The following is a 7,340-nucleotide window of genomic DNA, read 5'->3' on the forward strand; positions in this document are numbered from 1 at the left end:
TCTCAGTCTCTTCTTTTTCCAGGCTAAACATACCCAACTCCTACAACTGTTCCTCATAAGGCTTGGTTTCCAAACTCTTGATAATCTTGGTTGCCCTCCTGTGCACATCTGTTGGACTTTACAGTCTTGGCAGAGTTTCAGTTCCAAAAGATAATGGGGTGGTTGAAGTCTCCCGTGACTACTCTGTCTCTCATTTTTGAATGTTTGGTAATCTGCTGTAGGAAGGCATCATCCAAATCTTCAGTCTGATTTACAGATCTATAGCAGACACTCACATTAAAAGTCAGTTTTGTTTCCCTCTTCTACAATGTTTACCCATATACTCTCAATCTGCTTTCCATGTCCCAAGTCATGGATCTCTTCAAAAGTGTACATGCCTTTATATATAATGCTACTCCTCCCCTCTTCCTGTTTGGTCTATTCTAGTGGTTCCCAATTAGCTAATTACTGAGGACCCCCTATTTATTAAAAGCCAATCCACGGACCCCCTTTTGAAAATTTTGATAACCCTATGGGAGTTACTTCTGCAAAGCATTTTTTTAAAAAGAAAATGTGGGGTAGACCCTAATAAGCAAAGGATTTTAGGTATATCTGGTTTTCAACATTGTGGTATATTAGCAGATAAACATCATGATATTCTGGACCCCTGATTGGGAACAACTGGTCTATTCCTTTTGAACAGCTTATACCCCTAAATTTCTACATTCCATCAATGAGTCTCATCCCACCAAGCTTCACTAATTCAGTGTTAGATCATATTTGTCATCCTGTATTAAGACCTCAAATTCATTTTGCTTGTTTCCTATATTCTGTGCATTAGTATGGAGACAACTGATACCATGAGTCATTCCCATCAGCTGCTTACTTCTTGTAGTTTCCTGCCCTTTAGCAGGAAATAGGCCTTCGCCCTCATTGAGTAGTGCTCCTCTTACGGTTTTAACATTAAACTGTTACTGAGTGCCTCATATTATTCCTAGCATATCATGTCTATTCTTCATGATGATGGAAAACCCATTCCTTAAAACATTTGCTATGTTTTGGAACTCCAAGACACTTCAACTTGCACACTGTTCATAAGACTGAATTGCAAGGGAAGTCCGCATTTTGCGCAAAGATCCATGTATGTATTGGAGCCTCCACCGGCTAATTACATTTTTAACATAGCCAAACAAATGTGCTTGTATCTTCAGGGGAGTGACCATGTGTGTGAGAGACACATAAAAATTGTTGGTTAAGTTTCCTGGTCAGAAAACGCTTCATCAAAGGCATAATAAAAAGAAATTCCTTGTTCGAGCCAAGATATGAGTACAGAATAGATCATGACGGCTGACATTTCCCAATATACCTCCTAATCTTACAAGCCTATTCACAAAGCTTTGTTGTCCATATCAGTTCATCTTTTCTCCAGGGTCAATTATGCTGTTTGTATTCAAATCAATCCCTTAATCAAATCCTTTGATAGTTTGAGCCAGCCAGGCAGATATTTATCACATAAATGTAATAGAGGTATCTTTGTTTCAGAGTGGCATGCTCTAATGGTGTGTTGCCACACCGAACCACTTATACATATGTATGCGCCCAGAAATCCTTCTTATCAGCATCCAAGAATGCCCTGTCATCTCCTCCTCACTTCTTAGTAAAGACCTATGAAGGAATCATATTCTCATTATACTGATAAAACATACATCACCCAGATGTGTGACAGAACATTCTAATATAGCGTCTATTAAACAGGCTGTTAAATGTTTCCCTAAAAAAATAGTTGAATTTTGAAAAAAAAATGCCACTGTAGCTAGGCAGGAGAGCAAAGTAGACATAATAAATATCATTATCATTATCACTAATAATAGTAGTAGCTATATAAAAAAAGTATGACTGCTACTAACAGTCCTGCTTAGGTCCAAAGCCAGTAAGAAGATGTCTTCCCTACTCCCCCACCTCCATTTCTTTAAACACCAGTACTATTTAATTGTTTCTTTTTGCCGTGTTCACTGTCTTAAGGTTACAATTTGCATGTGAAGTGGCAAAAGCAAAGTTAACACAAACCTTCCATCTGAAGATGAGATCCAAATTGATTATCACATTTTGGGCAGGGGGGAATTTCTCTTTAGGTTATATTAGTATAATGAAAATGATAATGTTAATGAAGAATTGACATGTGCCCTCTCTAAAATAGGAAGATTTGAAGTTGCCTTTGGGAACAACTTGCTAACTGGCTTTGAAGAACCTGTGTCTCTTCTGGGAGTTGAGACAAGCTGCATTGGGCTGCCTTGTGACACCAAAATAGCATATTCTCATGGAAATAAAAACACACACAAAACTTAAGTTTTCATTAAAAACAAACTTTTACAAAACATTTGGCTTGGCACAACATTGTCAGGTGCAAAATGTAAAGAGCTTAAAGTTTATTCTTATATTAATTCTGAAGAAAGTTGCTTCTCAATGTTGGGGGCAACGTGGAGAAATATCGTAGGTACATTTTTACATGTCTTGTGGGCATGTTTTCATATTGTTTCATTTTTTAAAAAAGTGACAATGGCCTCTACAGCCCTGTGGCGTTTGCCTTCCTAGGTGTGTGACATCATACTGGGTTCTGGGTTAATTATAAAATACTGGGTTAATTATAAAATAACTAACCAATGGGAACCGAGGGGGAGGAGTTAGAGTTAGAGTTAGGGGGGTTAAGAAGTTAGTCTGGAGTTAGAGAAGAGACAGAGAGGATAAGTCTATGGGTTGGGCTACTCTGATTTGAGAGAGTGAGAGAATCTGTTAAGAGGAGTCAGTCAAACAGTTGAGATAATCAGTCAGAAGGTATTAGGAAGGTATAGGCCGGTAAAGAAACTAAAGTTAAGAAACCGACAAGAATATTATCTGAGAAACCATAAACTTGTTAATGCTTATAAAATAAACTTGTTTATTTGGTTCAATTTTAACAACTGTCTGGACTCAATGTCTACCCGAGAGCCAGTGTGGTGTAGTGATTAAGAGCGGTAGTCTCGTAATCTGGGGAACCGGGTTCGCGTCTCTGCTCCTCCACATGCAGCTGCTGGGTGACCTTGGGCTAGTCACACTTCTTTGAAGTCTCTCAGCCCCACTCACCTCTCAGAGTGTTTGTTGTGGGGGAGGAAGGGAAAGGAGAATGTTAGCCGTTTGAGACTCCTTAAAGGGAGTGAAAGATGGGATATCAAATCCAAACTCTAACAGGTTGGTGGCAGCGGGAAAGCGAGCACAGTGGTGGCACAGGGATCAATAGACCGTTAAACATCCGGGGTTATCGCCACAAGCCCTTAGAAACAAAATGTGAAATGGTAAATGGATTGAACTATGGGCCACAACTTTATTCTTCTACATGTGTGAACTGTAGCATTTTTAATTCATTTAAGCAATTGCACTTTATTACTGTCACACACCAAAACAGTCCAAGTTGGACGGTGGGAGGGATAGACAGGAAGACTATATAGAAAACAGGTGTAATAGACCAACAATGATGCTGTCTGGATGCTCCACAAAAAGTGAGTGAACAAAAGATGCCAATTACAAAGAAGATGCGCAGGTGCAAAAGCAACCTCTTTTTCTCTCTTTGCATAGACAGTTTGCTTCTTTTGAGTATAGTGCAAACCTGTAAGCATGACACAAGATAATGCTAGATAATCATATTCTACTTATAGAGGTTAATTGTAAAATGCTATCCCAATTGCAACAGCATAAACACTGCACTTACTCTCCAGAGGTCTGATTGGCAATGACTGTATTAACACAAGGCATGTGCCATAATTTTTTATTGAAACAATAGTCCCTACCCCTGAGAATTTATCTTGGAATAACTAGCTGCCGTGTGAAATATGCCTTGAACAATTGTTAACATAACCTAGTGATCTAATTTAGTTCAATTGTTGGTTGAACTAATAATAAAATATGACATTTTAAGACTGGGCTAATCATTTGAAGCTAATTCTTGAGGTTAAGAGATACGTTTGCGCTCATAAGATAACGTGTGGTAACTGGACATGTGTTCATGGAGGAAGGGAGATTGGGATCATGCCAAGAGATCCTGCTCTTCTTAGTTCACTTGTGAACTAAGTCTATGTACATACAAATTGTACATGCACGGGCAATGCACATATGTAAAAATCAAACTTGTTAAGCATGCAGCACCTAAAGACCCACATCATCCACATGAACTTATCTATTTTAAAAAGATATACAATCATACCCAATCTTACTTTAGATCAGACCCATTTGGTGAGCACCATAACACAACCTTTTGTGCAGTGTTGCATGGCTTGTGGAACTACTTCCCAGGCGGGGGAAATCCAGTAAGCCCCCTCTCTTTGACTTTTTAAATGTGTCTTGAAAGCATTTCTATTCAGGATGACCTTTTATGATTAGTTTTATTAAAGAGAGAAGGAACGGAGATCCTCAGCATCCAGGTAAATTCTAACAACAGAGGTGAAACCAGAATTTCAGGACAATGGCTAAGCATTGCCAAGCAGAGATGATGGACTGAGGGTGCAAAAGCAAACACCGAAACCAGATCTGCAAGGATAGATCAGTTTGAGTGGGTTGATTCTACCCAAGGAGTGAAATCATTGAAGTACTTGTAGGATTTTTTTTTTTGGGGGGGGGGGTTAAAAATGTGAAAGTAGTATTTTAGCCTTTTTCCTCTGCTTAGATTTTTTTTGTGTCTTTGTGTGCTGGTGTTTTTAATAATTGGAATGATATCAAAATACTTCATACTCAGAGCAGACCCACTGAAATAAATGGATTTATGCTACTAAGTGGGTCTATTCTGAATACAACTAATGTTGGATATAACCCCTGAGTTTTATGAAAGGGGTGGGAAACTTCCAATCCACAAATCAATTGAGATCCACCAGATGTTGTCCTTATCATCCCCTTCACCAGCTGTAAAAAAAACACCCTCAAGTGCTTTTGCCTAGTTGGAATGTTTCATTGAACTTTGATAATGCTTCTTGTTTAAGTGGATTGAAAGATAGAAAGGGGGTTTCTAGAAAGATTTGCTTTTGTGCAGCTGGAATGGTGCCCTCTGTACAAAGAAAAGAGTCACGTTGTTTCCTCCCCTCCCCTCTGCCTCTGCCCCCCACCTACCACTGTCATGCGGCTCTTGGGGGCTTCCCTGAAGGCGGATGCAATCTTTGTCCTGAAAAAGGTCCCCTACAACAGTTTTATGATGTGCCCTTCCCAGGTATCATCACAGATGAAGGCTGGTATAATAATATTTAATTATAAACAAGCACACAGACACATCACTGCTGAGGTGCACTTGCCATTGTGAGGCCTGAGGGAATTATGATGATGCCATTCCCACAGGTTGCCGTTGGCTACAGACTACCCGTGACACCACAAAAGCACACAACAACTGAATGGATACAAAGGTGGGCAAGAATCTCTCTCACTGAACAATTAGGAATTATTTCTACATAATATTGTGTGTCAAATGAGCTATAATAATTAATTGCACAAGGAAAGGAAGCACAAGAACCACAGTTTCCAATTCTGGTTTGTTTTTCTAAGCTGGTGAATTGACTCCATGCTACTTACTCTATAGTTCAATCCATATGTTACAGTAGTAACACCTAACAAGAGCACAAATGAATCAGGTTGATGAAAAAAATATTAAGGATACAGCACTGTCAAGAAGATGTCTGACTAAGCTACATCTATATAAACATTACTTTTTGTTTCTGTATTATATCTGTTTACTTCTCATCGTTGACATGTAGTAGACACCAATTGCTTAAGATGAATTATTTTTCAGCAATAGAATCTTTTGGGATTACATTTTGCTGCTGCTGTTGTCAAGTTGAATTTTATCTTCATTAGGATGAGAAGCAGGCCCTTTGATTAATAAATATATCTACTGGGAATTTAAATATGTTTTGCAACAGCACAATAGATTTTGCCCACCTAACTCATGTAGCCCAAATATTCATTGTGTGTTTAACTATGTTAAAGCTATCACTATCTACCAACAATTATTTTCTTATTACTTCCATCACATTTCTATATTACTATATTGCCTGCTGTAATACTAACACACACATATCATTGACAGCAAATTATTGCGGCTCCTATTACACTGCTATATTCAACTCCATTATTGAATACAAGGCTACCTGCTATATATTTTTAAAGTATCAATATTTTCACTTCTTTGTCTGCATCTAACAGTTATCATTTTTACAGACACTCACATTTTCTAATACCATTTTTTTGCAGCTATCAGTCTTTAGGCATATTTAAGTATAAAATTATAATGCTGGTTTTAATTTTGTTTTTGAAATATTTATGCAGAATAGCAACTAAATTAGACAGCATCTGATTCCCAACTATTTTGGCAATTTAAAAAGAGCTGATGAAGCCTATGATTTTGTTTCTATTATACTATTTCAGAATATACAAAGAAATGAATTTCTCTCAGTCTTGGTTTCAGTCTTGTACACAGGCTGCTGAGATGCCACTGAGTTCAATGTGACTTATGCTGCCTAACAATGTGCAAGTTTATCACCTTCTCCAGCAAAATATCCTTGGATCTTCATTTCAGTGGATAATTGAGAGACCTCATGGGTTGACTGCCACAGAAATATTATCAAACAGGATCAATCATACCATCATTGTCACAAGAAAGTCAAAATGCCCCTGGGATATGTTAGGAAACATTTCAAAACAACATTGTGAAAAATAGAGAGATTGGATGTGTGCAATTTGATGAGCATCTATCCATTCTTTTCATGAAAATATTGTAAGAACCACCTTCTGTAGCTGTAGGAAGTCATTTCAGTGGCAGTCTGGCCTTCTTCAGATGGACTCAGTCTATCTCCTCTAGTTGACAACCATATGTCTCTGTGATGCCTCCAAACAGGTCATGAAGGTAGTAACCCTCTTCCACAATATTTTCAATAAAGCAAGATGTGGAACCTATAGGGGTCCTATGAGATAACATATACTATTCATTTTTATGTTCTCGCTGCCACTCAGTTTTTCAATACAATGGCTGTGTGAGCACCACATAACATTATGGTGGTAGCCCTAAGAACTCTTGGTGCATTTATGTGAGGACCACCATTTGGTCTGCACTAGATCTTAGGGTGTGTTCCTATGTATGCACATTATTTGATACATTCATGTGTAAAACATCCCTTACAGATCAAACAAAACAGAGCTTTCATATCACTGCACTTCAAACGCAGGCAATAGCTTTAGCTGTTTGTTACTAGATGATAAGATAAACATTAATATTTTTAAATATAATTAAGAGATACCAAATGATGCAAAGCCATGCTTGACTCAGTCCTAAGACATTTTAAATACAAGACATG

General features: G+C 38.0%; 2 long non-coding RNA genes across 2 annotated transcripts; one reads left to right on the forward strand and one right to left on the reverse strand.

Moving 5' to 3' along the window:
• Nucleotides 1-1,511: 1,511 nt before the first annotated feature.
• Nucleotides 1,512-5,235, reverse strand: LOC307223940. The gene is made up of 2 exons (XR_013842334.1): nt 5,110-5,235; nt 1,512-1,644 (listed from the first exon to the last, which is right to left on the reverse strand). It is a non-coding gene; the product is annotated as an uncharacterized lncRNA (long non-coding RNA).
• Nucleotides 5,236-5,363: 128 nt separating this feature from the next.
• Nucleotides 5,364-6,730, forward strand: LOC307224142. Its single transcript, XR_013842439.1, has 2 exons — nt 5,364-5,396; nt 6,415-6,730. It is a non-coding gene; the product is annotated as an uncharacterized lncRNA (long non-coding RNA).
• Nucleotides 6,731-7,340: the final 610 nt, after the last annotated feature.

The sequence above is a fragment of the Podarcis cretensis genome (assembly GCF_951804945.1).
Source record: "Podarcis cretensis genome assembly, chromosome: 9".
Taxonomy (NCBI): domain Eukaryota; kingdom Metazoa; phylum Chordata; class Lepidosauria; order Squamata; family Lacertidae; genus Podarcis; species Podarcis cretensis.